At 38.0% G+C, this 24,968-nt stretch overlaps 1 protein-coding gene across 2 annotated transcripts in view; it reads right to left on the reverse strand.

The window, feature by feature from the left end:
* Positions 1–24,968, reverse strand: part of GABRG2 (gamma-aminobutyric acid type A receptor subunit gamma2) — a 117,770-nt gene that overhangs the window by 40,557 nt on the left and 52,245 nt on the right. The gene's annotated exons all lie outside the window — the stretch shown is intronic.

Consider the following 24,968-nt stretch of genomic DNA (forward strand, 5'->3'; position numbering starts at 1 on the left):
TGATCCAGCAGTCCCACTTCTGGGTATATATCTGGAGAAAACTCTAATTCGAAAGGATACATGCACACCAATGTTCACAGCAGCACCATTTACAATAGCTAAGACATGGAAGTAACCTAAATGTCCATCAACAAATGAGCGGCTAAAGAACATGAGATATATGTATATATACATAGTCACGTATCCAATATATATATTGGAATATTACCCACAAAAAGAATGAAATAATGCCATTTGCGGCAACATGGATGGACCTAGAGAGTATCATACTAAGTGAAGTAAGACAGAGAAAGACAAATATCATATGATATCACTTATATGTGGAATCTGAAATATGATATAAATAAACTTATTTACAAAACAGAAATAGAGTCACAGACATAGAAAACAAACTTATGGTTACCAAAGGGGAAAGTGGGGAAGGGATAAATTAGGAATTTGGGATTAGAAGAGAGATACTACTATATATACGTAAAATAGATGAACAACAAGGTCCTACTGTAGAGCACAGGGAACTACATTCAATATCTTGTAACAAACTATAATGGAAAAGAAAAAAAAAATTAAGTGACTTCATAAAGCTGAAAAAAACCCCACTGAACCGAAAACATTGTTTTTGCACTTTGTTATCCTTAAATAAAAATGTTCATTAAACAAAGCAAAATATTGCTGCAGCTAGAAAAGCCATATTAAGCAATGTTTTAGCCTGTAAGTGGTATCTAGATCTATTTAATTGTTATTTGGCTTTTCTGATTTATACTCCATTCATTTCATGGAACTTCATAGACCCCACAATAAATTGTCAGTATTTTTCCTCAGTTTCATTGGTGGAGCCTGTAATGCCACTAATGTAAATGAGACAAAGTATATGATGAATTATGGATAGAGAAGCAAAGAAGAGACTCATAAAATATTTGAAGTCTCTACATGTATGATGAAAGTTTCATCAATGATATGATCCCTATAGTGTGTAGAACACTGGATATCACAGCAATCAAGCCCTGTTGTTTCTAATCTTTGCTCTGCCACTATTAAACCCAGTGTTTCAGAAGTGTTGCCTGGCTTCATAAAGCCTCAACTTCCCCATCTACTGAAAAGATTGGGCTTCCAGTCGAAGAATTCAAAATACATACTGCAACATGCTTATGGAAGAATGTTAAGACAAAGACACAAATGAGCAACTTTTAGAATTATCTTTGGAATTTCTTTTAAAAGATTCCTATTTTATACTTCTTAGCTCATACTCCTCTATATTTTGCTATACTTGTTGATCTCAGTGGAGTTTACAAATACCCAGCTGGGTGAACAGTTTTATACCTCTTAGCCTATATTTGTCTTTGCTTTGCCATTCATGTTGTCACTGACACCCACAGAGGTTACTCAAAACTTACTCAACACACAGTTTCAGTTTCTTGGGGCTAGTAACTTCCACTTGTGCTGTGTAAGAGGATACGCACATGTGTATCTTGATTTTCCTGTCTCTCTGCAGCTATTTTGCTAAGAAAATAGTTCAATTCTAGAATGAGTTGAAGATAGTCTTTTGTTACATAAAATACTGAATGCCCACGTGCTATATTTTGCCCTCTATATAATTCATTTATTCCAAGTAAACTCTGAGGTACATATTATTTTCTTCATTTTATAGATGAAGAAACATCCACTTAAAATAAATAATGAGTGACTCACTAAACTGGTCAATTGGGAGTTTGTGGTTTAAAGCTCAGTTTTTCCAATGACTTAGCCCATGTTTTCCCCATGCTTGTTTAAAGAGCTGCGGCCAGTTGGAAGTTAATGATTCTAAGGTACAAGTTAATGTCTACTTAGGTGTTTCCCTTTGAAATATGTGAAGCTCCATAGTACTGTCTGACCACAGAGACGCCTACATTACCAAACACCTCTTAATATATTTGGTCAGACGTTGTAGTAAGAAAGAAACCATGCCTTTGGTTATACTCCTGCCATTTCTAAAAGGAGAACAAGAGTTTCCTTAGTATTCCTTGCTCTCTCTGGATTAATTTTCTGAAGAAGGTTAATGCACTTTCCTTTTCCAGAAGATGTTCGGACACCTCCACTTAGAAAGCCCAGATGCCAACCACTGGCAATAAGAAAGGTACAATTAAATATGCCAGGGCATATCAAATATAATAGAAGGGACTTCAAATGGTACCCCTGGAAGTAGGAATGCAGAATGCATTATACAGTGTAACATGGGAAGAAATTTGTTGGGGTGAGATGGAATCACTTCTGCAAGAGGAAATAAGAAAGCCAGCTTATGCTTAGGATCTGAGGTAGCACTTCTCAAACTTTATTACACCTAAGAATCACCTTGGGACCCTGTTTAAAATGCTGATTCCAAGGCCACACCTCTGGAGATTCTAATTCTGCAGATATGGGGGGGGCAGTCTGGAAATCTGTACCGTGATGAAGTAGCTGGAGTGATACTGGAATATCCATAATGTATTGTGAGAATTCATACTCTAAACAAATCAAAGAGGTAAAGGACTAATTAACAAACATTTGGAATAAAGCAACAGCCAAGTGATTCCAATCCTACCTCTTTTTATTTCAAAGCCCTTTCATTGCCATAAAGGGGAAAAGAGTCAATCGTCTCTCTAAGTCATTTTAATGACTGCCATGAGTGGTAACACAATCATTTGGATCAACTGCAGAGATTTAAGTAAAGACTTCATTCTTTATCCCACACCTCTTTGGGGGTAGATATGCTTTGAAGCAATTTTCTAAAAATATTTTACAAAAGTAACACAAAGCATATGACACAGTCATGGAACAATTCAGAAGGGTCTGGGGCAGTAGCCATAATCAAACATATTTATGTTTCTGCAGGAAAAGGTATGGACGCTTATACTTTAAATGAGATTAGGTCTATGACAAGCTTCATGTGTTTTCAGGTTAGTTCTTTCTGTCAAATGAGTTGAGATCAAGTCGTTATTTTTATGATAATGGAAAAACTTTAATTTTCAAATTAGTACTGTGGCTTGAGAGCAAATACTGTGGATAAGATATTATGGACTTTAAAAGCTGTAGTTTATTGAATACTTAATATTTGTCTGGCATTGTAGGTAGTGTTTTATATATGATTTTTTGTTCTTGCTGTTGTCTTCACAGTATTCCTATGAAAAGAAATGTCTTATTAGTCTTGCTGTAAAGAAGAGGAAACTGAGGACCAGAGAGTTAAAGTGATTTGCTCAAGGCCAGGCTAGTGAGTGGCAGAGCCAGGATGAGAACACAGCTGGTCTGACTTTAATGATAATATTTTTATACCGTGGTATACTCCCTTACTCCAAAGTCCTCTCTTCACAGCTAAATTAAGAACTAAAATTTGCTTCAGTGATAATATAAATACAACTTTGAAATCTCTTTCCATTAATTCCTAAAATATTTCATTAAATATATGTTATGCTTTTGTATAGTTCTTTGTGCAGTTCACAAATGTTCCCATTTTCCTTTCTGCCTGGACCATGGTAGAAAACCACTGAATCATTCCCTATGAAGATAGACACGGCCTTGTGATTGCTTTGGTAGCATAATCTCATGGGATTGTTACAGCATTCATAATCTGCTGGTTACCCAGCTTTCTTGCTTTGCATCTATATTATTGGCTTCAGTTTCCATTCCTAATCTATAAAGTGACCAAAGTAAACATCATTTAATAATGTTGTGTAATAATTTTGCTATTGACAATGCCACTGTTTCCAACTCTGGGCCATTTCTACCAACAAAACATCATTAAAGAAATATAAGAAAGGGGCACCATCAAGATGGTGGAGGAGTAAGAGGTGGAGATCACCTTCCTCCCCACAGATACATCAGAAATACATCTACACGTGGAACAGCTCCTACAGAACACCTACTGAACGCTGGCAGAAGAACTCAGACCTCCCAAAAGGCAAGAAACTCCCCATGTACCTGGGAAGGGCAAAGGAAAAACAGACAAAAGGATAGGAATGGGACCTGCACCTCTGGGAGGGAGCTGTGAAGGAGGAAAAGTTTCCACACACTGGGAAGCCCCTTTGTGGGCGGAGACTGCGGGTGGCAGAGGGGGAAAGCTTCGGAGCCACGGAGGAGAGCGCAGCAACAGGGGTGCGGTGGGCAAAGCAGAGAGATTCCCGCACAGAGGATCAGGGCCGAACGGCACTCACCAGCCCAAGAGGCTTGTCTGCTCACCCGCCGGGGCAGGCGGTGCTGCGAGCTGAGGCTCAGGCTTCAGTCGGAGTGCAGGGAGAGGACTGGGGTTGACGGCGTGAACACAGCCTGAAGGGGCTAGTGCACCACAGCTAGCTGGGAGGGAGACCGGGGAAAAGTCTGGACCTGCCTAAGAGGCAAGAGACCATTGTTTCTGGGTGCGCAAGGAGAGGGGATTCAGAGCACTGCCTAAACGAGCTCCAGAAACGGGCACGAGCCGTGGCTATCAGCACGGACCCCAGAGACGGGCATGAGACGCTAAGGATGCTGCTGCCACCACCAAGAAGCCTGTGTGCAAGCACAGGTCACTATCCACACCTCCCCTCCAGGGAGCCTGTGCAGCCTGCCTCTGATAGGGTCCCGTGATCCAGGGACAACTTCCCCGGGAAAACACCCATGCGCCTCAGGCTGTTGCAACGTCACAGTGGCCTCTGCCGCCACAGGCTCACCCTGCATTCCATAACCCTCCCTCCCCCAGGCCTGAGTGAGCCAGAGCCCCCGAATCAGCTGCTCCTTTAACCCACTCCTGTCTGGGTGGGGAACAGCCATGCTCAGGCGACCTACATGCAGAGGCGGGGCCAAATCCAAAGCTGAGCCCCAGGAGCGGTGCGGACAAAGAAGAGAAAGGGAAATCTCTCCCAGCAGCCTCAGGAGTAGTGGATTACATCTCCACAATCAACTTGATGTACCCTGCATCTGTGAAATACCTGAATAGACAATGAATCATCACAAAATTGAGGCAGTGGACTTTGGGAGCAACTGTAGACTTGTGGTTTGCTTTCTGCATCTAATTTGTTTCTGGTTTTATGTTTATTTTCGTTTAGTATTTAGAGTTTATTATCATTCATTGGTAGATTTGTTTATTGATTTGGTTGCTCTCTTCTTTTTTCAATTTATATATATATATATTTGTTTTTAGACTGTCCGGTTTTTGTTTTGTTTTGTTTTTTTAGTATAGTTTTTAGTGTTTGTTATCATTGGTGGATTTGTGTTTTGGTTTGGTTGCTCTCTTCTTTCTTTCTCCCTTTTTTTAATTACTTTTAAACTTTTTTATTTTTAATAATTTTTTTCTATTTTAATAACTTTATTTTATTCATTTTTTTCTTTCTTTCTCTTCTTTTTCCTCCGTTTTCTTCTGAGCCATATGGATAACAGTGTCTTGGCACTCTGGCCAGGTGACAGGCCTGAGCCTCTGAGGTGGGACAGCTGAGTGCAGGACAGTGGTCCACCACAGACTGCCCGGCACCACATAATATCAAACGGCGAAATATATCCCAGATATCTCCATCTCAATGCTAAGACCCAGCTCCACAAAACGACCAGCAAGCCACAGTGCTGGAACCCTGTGCCAAACAACTAGCAAGACAGGAACACACTCCCACCCATTAGCAGAGAGACTGCGTAAGATCATAATAAGTTCACAGACACCACAAAACACACAACCAGACGTGGTCCTGCCCACCAGAAAAACAAGATCCAGGCTCATCCACCAGAACACAGGCACCAGTCTCCTCCACCAGGAAGCCTGCAAACCCCACTGAACCGCACTTACCCACTGTGGGAAGACACCAAAAACACTGGGAACTACGAGCCTACAGCCTGCAAAAAGGGGACCCCAAACACAGTAAGTTAAGCAAAATGAGAAGACAGAGAAATACACAGCAGATGAAGGAGCAAGGCAAAAACCCACCAGACCTAACAAATGAAGAGGAAATAGGCAGTCTACCTGAAAAAGAATTCAGAGTAATGATAGTAAAGATGATCCAAAATCTTGGAAACAGAATGGAGAAAATACAAGAAACGTTTAACAAGGACCTAGAAGAACTAAAGAGCAAACAAACAATGATGAACAACACAATAAATGAAAATAAAAATTCTCTAGATGGATTCAATGGCAGAATAACTGAGGCAGAGGAACAGATAAGTGGATTGGAATATAAAATAGTGGAAATAACTACCTCACAGCAGAATAAAGAAAAAAGAATGAAAAGAATTGAGGACAGTCTCAGAAACCTCTGGGACAACATTAAATGCACCATCATTTGAATTATAGGGGTCCCAGCAGAAGAAAGAAAAAACGGACTGAGAAAATATTTGAAGAGATTATAGTTGAAAACTTCCCTAATATGGGTAAGGAAGTAGACAATCAAGTCAAGGAAGTGCAGAGAGTCCCATACAGGATAAATTGAAGAAGAAGCATGCCAAGACACACATTAATCAAACTATCAAAAATTAAAACAAAGAAAAAAGTATTAAAACAGCAAGTGAAAAGCAACAATTAATGTACTAGGGAATCCCCGTAAGGTTAACAACTGATCTTTCAGCAGAAACTCTGCAAGCCAGAAGGGAGTGGCAGGACATATTTATAATGATGAAAGGGGAAGACCTACAACCAAGATTACTCTACCCAGCAAGGATCTCATTCGTATTCAACAGAGAAATTTAAACCTTTACAGATGAGCAAAAGGTAAGAGAATTCAGCACCACCAAACCAGCTCTACAACAAGTGCTATAGGAACTTCTCTAGGCAGGAAACACAAGAGAAGGAAAAGACCTACAATAACAAACCCAAAACAATTAAGAAAATGGTAATAGGAACATACATATCGATAAATACCTTAAATGTAAATGGATTAAATGCTCCAACCAAAAGACACAGACCAGCTGAATGGATAAAAAAACAAGACCTGGGGCTTCCCTGGTGGCGCAGTGGTTGAGAGTCCGCCTGCCGATGCAGGGGACACGGGTTCATGCCCCAGTCTGGAAAGATCCCACGTGCCGCGGAGCGGCTGGGCCCATGAGCCATGGCTGCTGGGCCTGCGCGTCCGGAGCCTGTGCTCCACAATGGGAGAGACCACAACAGTGAGAAGCATGCATACCACAAAAACAAAACAAAACAAAACAAAACAAGACCCATACATATGTGTCTACAAGACACCTACTTCAGACCTAGGGACACACAAACACTGAAAGTGAGGGGATGGAAAAACATATGCCATGAAAATGGAATTCAAAAGAAAGCTGGAGTAACAATTCTCATATCAGATAAAATAGACTTTAATATAAAGACTATTTCAAGACACAAAGAACGACAATACATAATGATCAGGGGATCAATCCAAGAAGAAGATGTAACAATTGTAAATATTTATGCACCCAACATAGGAGCACCTCAATACATAAGGCAAATGCTAACAGCCATAAAAGGGGAAATGGACAGTATCACAATCACAGTAGAGGACTTTAACACCCCACTTTCACCAATGGACAGATCATCCAAAATGAAAATAAATAAGGAAACACAAACTTTAAATGACACATCAAACAAGATGGACTTAATTGATATTTATAGGACATTCCATCCAAAAACAGCAGATTACACTTTCTTCTCAAGTGCTCATGGAACATTACCCAGGATAGATTACATCTTGGGTCACAAATCAAACTTCGGCAAATTTAAGAAAATTGAAATCTATCAAGTATCTTTTCTGACCACAGTGCTACAGGAATAGATATCAACTACAGGAAAAAAATCTGTAAAAAATAGAAACACATAGAGGCTAAACAATAAACTACTAAAAAACCAAGAGATCACTGAAGAAATCAAAGAGGAAATTTAAAAATACCTAGAAACAAATGACAATGAAAACCCCATGACACAACACCTATGGGATGCGGCAAAAGCAGTTCTAAAGGGAAGTTGATAGCAATACAATCCTAGCGCAAGAAACAAGAAACTTCTCAAATAAGCAACCTAAACTTACACCTAAAGCAATTAGAGAAAGAAGAACAGAATACCCCAAAGTTGGCGAAGGAAAGAGATCATAAATATCAGATCAGAAATAAGTGAAAATGAAGTGAAGAAAACAATAGCAAAGATCAATAAAACTAAAGGCTGGTTCTTTGAGAAGATGAACAAAATTGATAAACCACTAGCCAGATGCATCAAGAAAAAAGGGAGAAGACTCAAATCACTAGAATTAGAAATGAAAAAGGAGAAGTAACAACTGACACTGTAGAAATACAAAGGATCATGAGAGATTACTACACACAACTATATGCCAATAAAATGGACAACTTAGAAGAAATGGACAAATTCTTAGAAATATACAAACTTCTGAGACTGAAACAGGAAGAAATAGAAAATATAAACAGACCAGTAACAAACATTGAAAGTGAGACTGTGATTAAAAATCTTCCAACAAACAAAAGTCCAGGACCAGATGACTTCACAGGTGAATTCTATCAAACATTTACAGAAGAGCTAACACCTATCCTTCTCAAACTCTTCCAAAATATAGCAGAGGAAGGAACACTCCCAAACTCGTTCTATGAGGCCACCATCACCCTGATACCAAAACCAGACAAAGATGTCACAAAGAAAGAAAACTACAGGCCAATATCACTGATGAATAGAGATGCAAAAATCCTCAAGAAAACACTAGCAAACAGAATCAACAGCACATTAAAAGGATCATACACCATGATCAAGTGGGGTTTATCCCAGGAATGCAAGGATTCTTCAATATATGCAAATCAATCAATGTGATAAACCATATTAACAAATTGAAGGAGAAAAACCATATGATCATCTCAATAGATGCAGAAAAAGCTTTTGACAAAATTCAACACCCATATATGATAAAAACCCTCCAGAAAGCAGGCGTACCTCAACATAATAAAGGCCATATATCACAAAGCCAGAGCCAGCATCATTCTTAATGGTGAAAAACTGAAACCATTTCCACTAAGATCAAGAGCAAGACATGGTTGCCCACTCTCACCACTCTTATTCAACATAGTTTTGGAAGTTTTAGCCACAGCAATCAGAGAAGATAAAGAAATAAAAGGGATACAAATCGGAAAAGAAGAAGTAAAGCTGTCACTGCTTGCACATGACGTGATACTATACATAGAGAATCCTAAAAATGCTACTATAAAACTACTAGAGCTAATCAATGAATTTGATAGAGTATCAGGATACACAATTGATGCACAGGAATCTCTTGCATTCCTATACACTAATGAAAACTCTGAAAGAGAAATTAAGGAAACACTCCCATCTACCACTGCAACAAAAAGAATAAAATACCTAGCAGTAAACCCACCTAATGAGACAAAAGACCTGTGTGCAGAAAACTATAAGACACTTATGAAAGAAATTAAAGATGATACATACAGATAGAGAGATATGCCATGTTCTTGGATTGGAAGAATCAACATTGTGAAAATGACTCTACTACCCAAAGCAATCTACAGATTCAATGCAATCCCTATCAAACTTCCAATGGCATTTTTCACAGAACTAGAACAAAGAATTGCAACATTTGTATGGAAACACAAAAGACCCCAAATAGCCAAAGCAATATTGAGAAAGAAAAATGAAGTTGGAGGAATCAGGCTCCCTGACTTCAGACAATACTACAAAGCTACAGTAATCAAGAGAGTATGGTACTGGCACAAAAACAGAAATATAGATCAATGGAACAGGATAGAAAGCCCAGAGATAAACTCACGCACCTATGGTCACCTTATCTTTGATAAAGGAGGTAAGAATATAAAATGGAGAAAATACAGCCTCTTCAATAAGTGGTGCTGGGAAAACTGGACAGCTACATGTAAAAGAATGAAATTAGAACACTCCCTAACACCATACACAAAAATAAATTCAAAATGGATTAAAGACCTAAATGTAAGACCAGACACTATAAGCCTCTTAGAGGAAAACAGGCAGAACACTCCATGACATAAATCACAGCAAGATCCTTTTGACCCACCTCCTAGTGAAATGGAAATAAAAACAAAGATAAACAAATGGACCCAATGAAACTTAAAAGCTTTTGCATAGCAAATGAAACCATAACCAAGATGAAAAGACAACCCTCAGAATGGGAGAAAAGATTTGCAAATGAAGCAACTGACAAAGGATTAATCTCCAAAATATACAGGCAGCTCATGCAGCTCGATATCAAAAAAACAAACAACCCAATCCAAAAATGGGCAGAAGACCTAAATAGACATTTCTACAAAGAAGATAAAGAGATAACCAACAAACACATGAAAAGATGCTCAACATCACTAATTATTAGAGAAATGCAAATCAAAACTACAATGAGGTATCACCTCACACAAGTCAGAATGGCCATCATCAAAAAATCTACAAACAATAAATGTTGGAGAGGGTGTGGAGAAAAGGAAACCCTCTTGCACTGTTGGTGGGAATGTAAATTGATACAGCCACTATGGAGAACAGTACGGAAGTTCTTTAAAAAACTAAAAATAGAATTACCATACAACCCAGCAATCTCACTACTGGGCATATACCCTTAGAAAACCATAATTCGACAGGATTCATGTACCACAATGTTCATTGCAGCTCTATTTACAGTAGCCAGGACATGGAATCAACCTAAGTGTCTATCGACAGATGAATGGATAAAGAAGATGTGGCACATATATACAATGGTATATTCCTCAGCCATAAAAAGAAATGAAATTGAGTTATTTGTAGTGAGGTGGATGGACCTAGAGACTGTCATACAGAATGAAGTAAGTCAGAAAGAGAAAAAAAAATACAGTATGCTAACAGTTATATATGGAATCTAAAAAAAAAATGGTTTTGAAGAACCTAGGGGCAAGACAGGAATAAAGACACAGACGTAGAAAATGGTCTTGAGGACACGGGTGGCGGGGGGTAAACTGGGACAAAGTGAGAGGGTGGCATGGACATATATACACTACCAAATGTAAACTAGCTAGTGGGAAGCAGCCGCATAGCACAGGGAGATCAGCTCAGTGCTTTGTGTCCACCTAGAGGGTTGGAATAGGGAGGGTGGGAGGGAGACACACGAGGGAGGAGATATGAGCATGTATGTATATGTATAGTTGATTCGCTTTGTTATACAGCAGAAACTAACACACCGCTGTACAGCAATTATAATCCAATAAAGATGTTAAAAAAAAAAGAAATGTAAGAAAATATATTCTGCTTATAGTCTGACACCAGAGATTGCTCTTAACCTCTAGGCTTAATATTAAATGAGAAACGGTAAATTTGATGTTAATATATTTTTAAAGTGATATCTCTTTTTATTTATTTTTCTTCCTATTACTGGGATTTCATTCTAATGTTCTGTAGGCTTAAGAAAAACAGCACAAATGTTATGGATCTTTACAAGTCATTTACTCACTAGCCCCTCCCTCCCTTCTTCTTTGACCAGAACACCCTAATTTCCTTTGGAGAATTTCCTGTTCTCCTTCGTCAGTCATTGAATTTGGGTGGTACACACCTGATTCCACATCCTAGGGTGTGGATTTATTTTATTTTATTTGTTTTTTTATACAGCAGGTTCTTATTAGTCATCCTTTTTTTTTTTTTTTTTTTTTTCCGGTACGCGGGCCTCTCACTGCCGTGGTCTCTCCTGTTGTGGAGCACAGGCACAGGACGCACAGCCTCAGCGGCCACGGCTCACGGGCCCAGTCGCTCTGCGGCACGCGGGATCCTCCCGGACCGGGGCATGAACCCACCACACCCCGTGCATTGGCAGGCGGACCCTCAACCACTGCGCCACCAGGGAAGCCCTAGTCATCCATTTTATACACATCAGTGTATACATGTCAATCCCAATCTCCCAGTAGGGTGGGGATTAATGTGAGGGTCCTGTTCTTATGCCTAGAGCAATTGGTTTAGTGATGTGAACCTCACCCAATTTAAAGCTAATAGAAGAGAAATACCAAGCACTCCAAGGAGAGAGTATCTTTGACAATGCGGTGGGATGATATAAGGTCTGGTCTCACTGCAGCCATTTTACTACAACAAAGTGAGAATTTGGACCTCCCTGGTGGTTTTGTGTAGAGTCTGAGTATGAAACCAACACCATGGATAAAAGATGGAAGACATGGAGAGAAGCCAGATCTTTGATAAACACTTTTTGACTTACTGAATCTGATATTCGTGACTTAAATAATCAGTCTGACACATATTTTGATTCTAAAAGTAAATTTTACTTAGACTACATTGAGACAAAAGGAATATAAGGATCTTTCCATAACTTGAAAAATGTTGACTGTGTTTTCTCAAGAAGAACAAGTGACCAACTAGGCTTTAAACATTTCCCCAAGAATGCCCTGAGCTTCCACCAAAAATCCACTCAAAGTCATGCCACAAGAGGTGTCATTTAATACATTTGTGTTTTCAGTGTATTTACAACCCATTTGGAGAGGCAAGAAACGTATGTGCCATAATTAAAGAAACACAAAGTTCTTAGCTGCATGGTGGTGAGTTGTCAGTACAATAAAAATGGTAAAGATAGCAATATATGCAGCAATAGTTGGGGAAAAGGTCACATACAATGTCACTAGATCTTGGGTTTGAAGGTTGTGTGTGATTTAGCCATAGAATAAAGGACTGAGTGTTTCAAGGAGGGGGAATAGAATAGTAGTGGGATGACAGTGGAGAAACAGAGACCGCTCCATCATTTACTCTGTCAGCTATGGGGCAAGGCCCGTTTCCTACAGTGTGTCCTACAGTGTGTCCCTGTGCATCTCATGATAATCCTGTAATGCAGACAATATTAACACTTGGCCAGTTAGTTTAGTCTTGGTTTGGTTTGATTTGGTTCTTACAGGTATAACATTGCAACAGGTCTAACTCTTACAGTTATTAGGACATAGGATCTATGAATTGCACTTAAATATTCAACTTCCTCCTTAATTTTAACCAATACAACTTCCTTTTGACTCTGAACAATTCAAAATTACTTCAAAGTATACAAGTACATATTTTGTTAGATTTTAAAAGAAGCATATGCATCAGTGTGTTTGTATGTGTGTTTCTTTGTGTGTCTCTCTATGTACCTTATACAGTCAGCAAAATATTTCAAGCTCTAGGCTAATGGAATAAGGAAAGATAGATATTAAACTTGTCTCATTCAATTCCACAAATTGTATTATGCTTCTTTATGTAATTTTAATAATTTCTGAATCTGATTTTCGCCTTCAATAACATGAAGACATTGCAGTGTTAGTGATGGCATTAATTTATCCCTGCATGCATGCATGTTTCTGTATGACCCTTTGATATCTAGCTCTTCCACATTTTACAGGCATAGACATTCAAGTGCCAAACTAAGCTTTTTCAGTAAGAACAGGAATTAATTTTCCTGATGTCATACTCTCACTCTCTACTGAAGGCCAACAACTGTGAGAAGTAGAAGCCCAGAAGTGTGAATCATTTTTCTGAGATATGCCTACAAATCGTAATTACATCAAACCTTAATCCCTTACTCTCATGAGGACTCATTGATGTTCTTTCTGCTCTGTCCACATCTCTAATAAAACCTAATATCTCCCTGTTTTCAAGATTCAGTTCAAATGTTTCTATCTCCATGATTCATTTTGCTAGCTATCTTCCATTCTACAACAGACATTTATTGAGCATCTGCTATGTGTCAGGTCCTGTACTAGCTGCCAAGGAGATAATAATGAAGTTGGACTTTATGGCAGTTTATCTATGTTCAGTCCTATAAAGGAGAAGCCCTCTCATCAAACAGAAAGAGCTTGTGGTAGGTTAGTTAATCAGAAGTGATCTTTTATCAGGTTTTAACAATTTATACAATGTTTTAAAAGGCATTTTAACCTAAAAACCTACAAAGTGCACACTTTATCTACCATTAAAAAAAAATAGGCCCAAGGCTCTTTTTCATTGAACAAGAGTCTGCCAGTTGGTTTTCAAAGTGTCACCTTTCACACATAAATAGACCCTAAATTAATGGACCACACATCTAAATTCATCCAGTTAAGATATATCAAGTGCAAAAATTGTTTTAATATTTGTCATTTTTATAATCATTCTTAACCCACACCTAAATGTATGACTTCATGTAATAGTTAATATATCATTAAAATAGTAGTTCAACATTCATGAACGGATTTGGGCAGAAACCCAACTTGTTTGGGGTATATATTAAATATGACAGAATTATATGGACATGTAATAGAGTAAACCACGAGCCTAGAGTATTCAAATTGCCAAGGACGTCAGTCAACACTTTCTACAGAGGGAATGGAAAGGGTAGCTGTGTAGACTAAAGTGAATTAAATAAGGAGGGTAAAGAGAGTGTCTACAGTTTTATAATCATTGAATAAATAACTAAAATAAGTAGGCTTTAAGCTTCTTGAAAGTGAGATTCTTACCTCATATAACTTGAAATCTAATACCTCTTGGTACAGATTTTATTTATCATCTATGCCATGGAATACTAAATGAATAATAAAGAAAGTAACTAACTGAAGAATACCTTGGTTAATGAAAGCAACGTTGGATTTCAGTACCATGTTTCAATGGAAATTTTTCATCTAACCTGGCTGGTTTCCTTCCTGTACAATGCTGTACAAATGATCCAATAAAGTTCAAAGATTATATAATGCAATTATATAATATGGCTTACCAAATAGAATATTTCAATTATTATTTTTATAGGCATGGAAACCACGACTCAGGCTAGAAACATGCCCAAGCCTATGATGCTTGCAGAGATGGCATCAGAGCTCAAGTTATCTGACTCCTCATCCAAAATTCTCCCAAGTCTACCGCTTAGACTAGAAGGCTGCATTATTCAAGTAAAAGCCACAGTGCTGGGGCTTCCCTGGTGGCGCAGTGGTTGAGAGTCCGCCTGCCGATGCATGGGACATGGGTTCGTGCCCCAGTCCGGGATGATCCTACATGCTGCGGAGCGGCTGGGCCCGTGAGCCATGGCCACTGAGCCTGCGCATCCGGAGCCTATGCTCCGCAACGGGAGGGGCCACAACAGTGAGAGGCCCGCGTACCGCAAAAAAAAAAAAAGGAAAAAAAAAGCTACAGTGCTGGAGTGCTGACTGTAACCTCCTAATATCTCCTTTGTACAGAGAAATCTAGTAGGTATAATTTCATATTTAGACATGAAATTGTACCACTAGAGCGATGGATCTCAAAGAGATCTCAATACTGTCCTTGACCATGATCTATTATATTCTCCTAGGCCACAGAAAAGACTCCTGAGGGACTGAGGGTAAATTCAAAGGGTGGATGCAACGTCAAATGATTATCATATCTAGAGCTACAGACATATTATATTTGTCTAGATGCAAAGCTCATGCTGGTACTGCCATGGACCAAAAATTGAATGTAAAAGACAGGGAAAGACATGCAGAAACCATGCAGCATCTCACTCAACGTGAAATTGGCACAGCTATAGAAATGCCACATTGGCTAACGTCTTAGCAAAGGTTTCCCAAGCAATCTCCAGTTCGCTGGGCTGGCAGTTGGTCTATACAGACACCTCTCTCCCACCACCTCTGTCTGGGAGGCACTAGGCATTGCATGAATGGGGGTAAGCATCCTAACTGCCAGAAAGAGGGGTGGGTGGAGGTAGGCACCTCTCTAAAATAAGCCCCTGGAGCAGTCACAATTATAAACTACAATAGCCCTTAAACTGGATAATGACTGTCCCAATGCTTTCAAATTATATTCGAAACACATACTAAGGTATTTTCAGAATCTGAGATATTTTAAAGGTAATGGCTTTTTTATTCAGAAAAAGAAAAAAAAGTGAGGATGACATGCTATTGAAGCATATGTGCATTAAGGTGTTCTGGTGTAGTAAAAAGTATGGATTTTTGTGTGTGATGCTTTACCAGGCTTTTCACATAGAGAGTAACGTAAAATACTATTTAAAATTCGGTTAGATCCAGCTCATTGTCATTCCATTGGACTGAGAGCTGCTCAAAGGCAAGGGCCACGTCTAATTGCTCGTCTTGAACCCTATTAATGATGCTTGGAACATAGGAGCCCTGAATAAATAACCAAGGAGCTCAACTTAGCTGACCCTAAAGAAAGGAGCTAACCAGAGCTTGGAGCCACTCCTGGGAGAGTTTGGCAGTGTTGCATAGATGTATACAGGCAGGTTTGCAGTCTGGACTGAGTCCGAATTCTGGCTCTTCCACTCACTGGCCATGTGACCTCGAGCAAGTTATTTATCCTTTCTGAGCTTCCATTTTTGTAATTTGTAAAATGGCTGTATTAATATTCTCTGCATGGACTAATTGAAAGAATAAATAACATTGCCACTAGGAATTAATAATCTCAACAGCAAAAAAAGATAGTATTCGGGGATTTTTTAAACCTCTTCCTAAAAGTAAGGTACATTTTCTTTAAAGCGATGAAAGTCTTGAATCAGTTAAAAGAAAAAAGCGTGGAAACCATATTTCTACCCAATATGTTTTGAGTGGGTTTACCCACTAATTTGTATGAATTCCCTAATCTACGTTGAGTTTCTATTCCTAGAGTTGGTGAAATTCAGTGGTAAATAAGCCTCTAAGAAATAAGGAAGCTGACACATTCAGGTGCCCAACAGGTGACCTTTACAAAAGGACAGCGCCCTTGAACCTGCCTTTGGCATAACCTAGTACTATTTTAGCAAGTGCCTCCTAGGCAAGCTGGTCTCAACTTACAGTGGTTTTTAATACATTTTAACTGCGGAATTCTTTTTCTTCTTCCTCTTCATCCCCTATCCCTCACCAAAGGCACCCTTGGAAAGAATCTAACAGAACAGAAAGTTTAAGAACCTGGGATTTGTGGCATGTTTGATCTGCTTTCAACCCCTACTTATCTCATTGGCTGTGAAGACTTGGACTAATTTCCTTGAGTCACAGTTTTCTAATCTCTGAAAAGAGGGTACTCATCATATTTGCTTTGAGGTACTTACGAGGATACTTGAAAGAGATACTTCATAGAAATTTCCATAGGCCCTTTGTTGCACATAGCATGTTTTCAATAAATAAATCTAATTATTACAATACTGGATAACGGTGATGTCTTAAAATACAAAATACAGCAATTATCTTGCTAGAAATGTTCAAGGAGGCCATCAGTTCTCAAGAAATCAACGTTTGTTTCTCTCAGTCCCAAACAGAACAGAGACTAGCACTAATGCAGAGTTTTGTAACTTTCCTTGTATCCCCTCCTAGAGGCAAGAGACTGCCCTGAATGCTTTGAAATGAAAGGATAATCCTAAAATTTGTTTCCAAATCTCTACATGAATTCTCATTTCAAAATGTTTTCCATCCTACACTCCTCATCCAACAGTTTAACTTTTGATTCCCAGGAAAGTTAGAGGACTGAATGTAGCTTGCTCGCAAGCTCGCAAACCCCCCACGGACTTTAAAACTGTCAAAGCTACAGCTCCCTTATTGGCTTTTGGTGAAAATACATTCATCCCAGGGGCCACCCAAATTCCATCCTTCTCTATCTTCCTCTGAGTGTAACTCCCTTCATCCTTTCATTTCCACATTTAGCCTTGATCTTTTAATAGCAGTTTCCCCACCAAGAGTAGCAAGAAAGAAAAAAGAATTTGCCTTTTATGTTGCTTTAATAATATCCTTGATTGTTATCAGCTTGTCATCCTTATTAAGTTCTGATGACAAAATCTGATCCTAGGAACCCAGGAATGAGAAGCAGGAAATTGAGTCACATTCCCAGTCCAGCCTTGCTCCTTCTGGAGCTGGGATAAATGATTCATTTTCCTCATGTCTCAGTCTTTACTGGCACAAAGGTGTGTGTGTGTGTGTGTGTGTGTGTGTGTGTGTACACACACACACACACATCTGTAGAACTTCAGCTCTAAGGGGTCCTTATGGATAATTATTAAAGCAACGATGATGATGCTTTGCATGTGCCACACTCCCAACTTGTTGTAAAGCATTTTCACATCCATTCTCTCATTTGATTATCTCCATACATTTTTGAGAAAGGACTCCAGCTAATGTCATGTACATCTTACTGATAAGAAACTGATACACAAAGGGATTTGATCAAGGATATAATGTAGCATGTTAGAGGCAGTCCTGGAAGTAGAACCTGGGCTTTAAGACTCTCTACTCCAGCTTTCCTTTCACCACTCCATAATATTTCAACTAATACTGCATAGTATTACACCATCAAAAAAGCTAAGCCAATGTAACTTACTCCTCAGAAAGCAATGATTGCCAACATTTTCTAGCAAACACAGAAAGTAGCAATAGGTCACCTTTTAACTCAGTCATTCTTTCCCTCTTGATTTTTATTTTTCTTCTTTCTATTTTACTTCGATATCTGATGCAAGAGAGAGGAGCTGCCAAAGTAAACTTTTGAGTTACAGAACTTAACAAAGAGGCTTGGATGAGACCTGGAAACCAATTATTAGGTGCTTCATTTCCTATGAAACTAGCTGGGAGACCTTAGGCAAGCCATTTTACTTCTCTGGACTTCATTTCTTTAATCTAGGAAATAAGGTAACTTGACTGGGCAAGTCCAGGGTCTCTTTGACTTGGGTGTTTTTGTCTTTGTTACATAACTATGGCATAGAGCAGGGGTCCCCAACCCCCAGGCCGTGGACCACTACTGGTCTGCGGCCTGTTAGGAACTGGGTCGCATGGCAGGAGGTGAGTGGTGGACAAGCAAGCGAAGCTTCATCTGCCGCTCCCCATCGCTCCCATTACTGCCTGAACCACTAACCCCCCATCCGTGGAAAAATTGTCTTCCACAAAACCGGTCCCTGGTGCCAAAAATGTTGGAGACTGCTGGTACAGAGTATTGTTAGTAATGCAAAATGAAAAATAATGAACTCCTCTGATGCATCTAGCAAATGCGTGTGTGTGTGTTAGACACTCCAAATTACTCAGGGTCAGTCAACAAGTCAGCTTAATATCACTTTCCCAAATCCTCAAGCACTTTTCTTCCAAAGCCACTTTATGGGACAGCTATTAAAAGAGCACTCCCACTCACACTTCTGCTTTTTGCACACAATTCAGCTTTCTCCCTTTTCTTTGGTCTAACTGGACGGTTACAAAGCAAGCAGGAGTGGATCATTGCATCAATCACTACCTTCTACAAACTTTCAATAAATTATAAATACTTTTCTCAGAGTCATTAAATATGCCTGGAATTTTCATGCAGATACTTTTTTTTTGAATTTCAAGAGTTAGAGAGAGGAAAATATAATTGTATTATGATCATATTGTCATCTATTTCCAAAACTATTCACAATTTCCTAAGCATTTTCAGATACTTACCTCAGTTAAGTCTCATAGCAACTCTGATAGGACAATTCTTCCATTTTACAGATAAGCAAAGTAAGGTTCAAGAGGTTAAGTGATTTGCCCAGATGTATATACCTATTAATAAGGTCTGCTAGGACTTAAGGCCAGACCTTCTCACTCCTAACGAAATATTTTTTTTTCCCTTCAAATTTTACTAAGAGTGATGTTTTACTAATATAATATCGATTTAATTTTATCCAGAGTTTTCCTGTGAGTCGTAGATACTATTTCTAGTATCTAGAAAGCATTTTACCTAGCTTTGTTCAACACACTTCTATTACTTCCTCATTCTTTTGTAAGAAGAAAACTGGACCTATCAGGTTAGAGTCAGTTATCAACACTCTGAATATTGCCATCAACTTGAAAAAGAAAACATACCAGGTTGTTACAATATGCAAATCACATAAGGTACCTTGAAAACATGTGTCCTTTATTATGTGTTACACGTACACACACAACACACACATATCTATTCATGTAAATAGCCTTCTTCCTTAATGAAAAAGAAATTACTATGTCCTACAAATGAGACCCAGCAAAAACTCTATGACCCTCTCTCAGAGCACAGGTTCAAATCCTAACTCTGCCACTTACCAGCTATGTGATCACAGAAATAACAATAAGATCTACCTTCTAAAGCTGTTGCAGGTTTACATAAATCTTGAAAAGTACTTAGCATAGTGCCCATTGCATGTGAAATGCTCAGTGAAAACTGTCTTTAATGTACACATGATCATATCATTATCAACAGTATTTACTTCTGTGTAGATTAGTAGTGGCAGATTTTTTAGAACCAAAATATCTCCTACTATTCACTAATACAGTATAGCCAGTGAAATGAAAATTTCTTTTTATATTAGCTTAGTCTTAGGTAGTGGCCAGGGTATAGTAGCTTGGGGACATAGATGCCCATTGATTAGTTCTAGTTCCATTATAACTAGCCATGTGGAAATATTTTAAATTATTGGTAGCACTATATTTCATGTACTTCATCTATAAAACAGAGGAACAGAATTAATTTTAAGAATGTTTCAGAGAAGAAGTAGTTAAAATTGTAGCACACTATTAAGATTAAATAAAAGAAAGCATTTAAGTTTTACTGGAAACCACTTTCTTTATACTCTTTTCTAACATAGGACTATTAGAAATATTAAGGATTTTTTTCCATGCAGAAAGTTACAGTAATCAAGAAAGCTTGACCTTTTCATTATTTTGTGGCCATTCATTATTAAATCATTTTCAATTATCTCCCCCTCCTGACAAAAGGATGATTCTGGTTTATTGTTTCTTAGAAGTTACCACTGCCTAATATCTGTAAAATTGAATCTAGTATGGGACCAATATTTACAGACTTGTTTTCCATTATAATTAATAAAGCTGTCCCAGCAGTACAGCAAGGGAAATCTTCCCCAGATTTATAAAACTTGACAGTTCCCATCACCTTATGATAATTTTCACGTTAATATTGTGTCTTCTTACCTGCTCCTTCTGAAGCCGATTTTACATAAATCATGGCTCTAGGTCATTGACAAAGTGAAGCAGGCTTGTCAAAAACAAGAGGAGAATTCCTTTTCAAGAGGAGTATTCTCAGAATAAGAGACATTTTTATGCCTGGGCTCTATTTTCTTTGAGAGTAACTCATTCCTTTCCCTTGCTGGGGGTGACTTATCCTGACGTGTGATCTCGAGCTATAGGTACTTAAATGGCCAGGTAGGCTGGCTAGGTATAGCATGAAGGATTATACTAATGGAAAATTTTGGTTACAGTTTTGTAGTTTTAAATATTTGCTGTCTTTTTCTACCAAATCCATCCCTACAGAGGCCTTCACTCGTGGCCCTTTGTCTAAGAGAAGCATGCATCCCACCTTATAGACTTCAGGGTTGCTCATGTGACTTGCTTTGGCAAAAACAAACGATTTATGCCTATCAAGCAACAGTAACTTTTTTTTTCAGTAACTCTACCACTTTATCGACTTTGGCCAACAGCAGAATATCTAATATATTAACAAAAAAGTACTACTGGTTGTTATCAAAATTCTGCCAAGAATTTTGGCAGCAGGTTGTTATTATCTATTTTATACATATTTTATACATATCTATTTTATACATATTATCTATTTTATACATATTAGTGTATACATGTCAATCCTAATCTCCCAATTCATCCCACAGAACAAAAAAGTACTACTGGTTGTTATCAAAATTCTGCCAATACATTGTTTACTTTTGTTTTGAATTTCATTTTATTTATTTTTTATACAGCAGGTTGTTATTATCTATTTTATACATATTAGTGTATACATGTCAATCCTAATCTCCCAAGTTTTATGGCTGAGTAATATTCCATTGTATGTATGTGCCACATTTTATTTATCCATCCGTCAATGGGCATATAGGTTGTTTCCATGACCTGGCTATTGTAAATACTGCTGCAATGAACATTGGGGTGCATGTGTCTTTTTGAATTATGGTTTTCTCAGGGTATATGCCCGGTACTGGGATTGCTGGGTCATATGGTAGTTCTATTTGTAGTTTTTTAAGGAACCTCCATACTGTCCTCCAGGGTGGCAATATCAATTTACATTCCCACCAACAATGCAAGAGGGTTCCCTTTTCTCCACACCCTCTCCACCATTTGTTGATTGTAGATTTTTTGATAATGGCCATTCTGACTGGTGTGAGGTGATACCTCATTGTAGTTTTGATTTGCATTTCTCTAATGATTGGTGACACTGAACATCCTTTCATGTGTTTGTTGGCAATTTGTATATCTTCTTTGGAAAAATGTCTATTCAGATCTTCTGCCAATTTTTGGATTGGGTTGTTTGTTTTTTTGATATTGAGCTGCATGAGTTGCTTGTATATTTTGGAGATTAATCCTTTGTCAGTTGCTTCATTTGCAAATATTTCCTCCCATTCTGAGGGTTGTCTTTTTGTCTTGTTTATGGTTTCCTTTGCTGTGCAAAAGCTTTGAAGTTTCATTAGGTCCCATTTGTTTATTTTTGTTTTTATTTCCATTTCTCTAGGAGGTGGGTCAAAAAGGATCTTGCTGTGATTTATGTCATAGAGTGTTCTAAGTCTTCCTCTAAGAGTTTTACAGTGTCTGGCCTTACATTTAGGCCTTTAATCCATTTTGAGTTTATTTTTGTGTACAGTGTTAGAAGTGTTCTAATTTGATTCTTTTACATGTAGCTGTCTAGTTTTCCCAGCACCACTTATTGAATAGACTGTCTTTTTTCCATTGTTCATCCTTGCCTCGTTTGTCATAGATTAGTTGACCATTGGTGTGTAGGTGTATCTCTGGGCTTTCTATCCTGTTCCATTGATTTATATTTCTATTTTTATGCCAGTACCATACTGTCTTGATTACTATGGCTTTGTACTATAGTCTGAATCAGGGAGTCTGATTCCTCCAGCTCTGTTGTTTTCCCTCAAGATTGTTTTGGCTATTCATGGTCTTTTGTGTCTCCGTACAAATTGTGAAATTTTTTGTTCTAGTTCTGTAAAAAATGCCACTGGTAATTTCATAGTGATTACATTGAATCTGTAGATTGCTTTGGGTAGTATAGTCATTTTCACAATATTTATTTGTCCAATCCAAGAACATGGTAAATCTCTCCATCTGTTTGTGTCATCTTTGGTTTCTTTCATCAATGTCTTATACTTTTCTCAGTACAGGTCTTTTACCTGCTTAGGTAGGTTTATTCCCAGGTATTTTATTTTTTTTGCTGTTGCAGTAGTGAATGGGATTGTTTCCTTAATTCCTCTTTCTGATCTTTTGTTGTTAGTGTATAGGAATGCAAGAGATTTCTGTGCATTAATTTTGTATCCTGTAATTTTACCAAATTCATTGATTAGCTCTAGCAGTTTTCTGGTGGCAGCTTTAGGATTCTCTATGTGTAGTATCATGTCATCTGCAAACAGTGACAGTTTTACTTCTTCTTTTCCAATTTGTGTTCCTTTTATTTCTTTTTCTTCTCTGATTGTAGTGGTTAGGACTTCCAAACCTATGTTGAATAGTAGTGGCAAGAGTGGACAACCTGGTCTTGTTCCTGATCTTAGAGGAAATGCTTTCAGTTTTTGACCATTGAGCATGATGTTTCCTGTGGGTTTGTCACATATGGCTATTATTATGTTGAGGTAGGTTCCCTCTGAGCCCACTTTCTGGAGAGTTTTTATCATAAATGGGAGTTGAATTTTGTCAAAAGCTTTTTCTGCATCTATTGAGATGATCATCTGGTTTTTCTCCTTCAATTTGTTAATATGGTGTATCACATTGATTGATTTGTGTATACTGAAGAATCCTTGCATCCCTGGGATAAATCCCACTTGATCATGGTGTATGATCCTTTTCATGTATTCTTGGATTCAGCCTGCTAGTATTTTGTTGAGGATTTTTGTGTCTATTTTCATCACTGATATTGGCCTGTAATCTTCTTTTCTTGTAGTATCTTTGGTTTGGTATCATGTGATGGTGGCTTCACAGGATGAGTTTGAAAGTGTTCCTTTTTCTGCAATTTTTTGGAATAGTTTCAGAAGGATATGTGTTAACTCTTGTCTAAATGTTTGGTACAATTCACCTGTGAAGCCATCTGGTCCTGGACTTTTGTTTGTTGGAAGATTTTTAATCATAGTTTCAATTTCATTACTTGTGATTGGTCTGTTCATTTTTTCTATTTTTTCCTGGTTCAGTCATGGAAGGTTATACCTTTCTAAGAATTTGTCCATTTCTTCCAGTTTGTCCATTTTATTAGCATAGAGTGCTTGTAGTAATCTCTTATGATGCTTTGTATTTCTGCAGTGTCCACTGTAACTTCTTTTTCATTTCTAATTTTATTGATTTGAGTCCTCTCCCCTTTTTCTTGATGTGTCTGGCTAAAGGGTTATCAATTTTATTTATCTTCTCAAAGAACAAGGTTTTAGTTTCATTGATCTTTGCTATTGTTTTCTTTGTTTCTGTTTCATTTATTTCTGCTCTGATCATTATGAGCTCTTTCCTTCTGCTAACTTTGGGGCTTTTTGTTCTTTGTCTAATTGCTTTAGGTGTAAGGTCCTGGACTTTTGTTTGTTGGAAGATTTTTAATCATAGTTTCAATTTCATTACTTGTGATTGGTCTGTTCATTTTTTCTATTTTTTCCTGGTTCAGTCATGGAAGGTTATACCTTTCTAAGAATTTGTCCATTTCTTCCAGTTTGTCCATTTTATTAGCATAGAGTGCTTGTAGTAATCTCTTATGATGCTTTGTATTTCTGCAGTGTCCACTGTAACTTCTTTTTCATTTCTAATTTTATTGATTTGAGTCCTCTCCCCTTTTTCTTGATGTGTCTGGCTAAAGGGTTATCAATTTTATTTATCTTCTCAAAGAACAAGGTTTTAGTTTCATTGATCTTTGCTATTGTTTTCTTTGTTTCTGTTTCATTTATTTCTGCTCTGATCATTATGAGCTCTTTCCTTCTGCTAACTTTGGGGCTTTTTGTTCTTTGTCTAATTGCTTTAGGTGTAAGGTTAGGTTGTTTATTTGAGATTTCTCTTGTTTCTTGAGGTAGGATTGTATTGCTATAAATTTCCCTCTTAGAACTGCTTTTGCTGCATCCCATAGAGTCTGGATCGTCGTGTTTTCATTGTAACTTGTCTCTAGGTATTTTCTGATT

The sequence above is a fragment of the Neophocaena asiaeorientalis genome, unplaced genomic scaffold, assembly GCF_003031525.2.
Source record: "Neophocaena asiaeorientalis asiaeorientalis breed wild unplaced genomic scaffold, Neophocaena_asiaeorientalis_V1.1 scaffold268, whole genome shotgun sequence".
NCBI classification, from domain to species: Eukaryota; Metazoa; Chordata; class Mammalia; order Artiodactyla; family Phocoenidae; genus Neophocaena; species Neophocaena asiaeorientalis.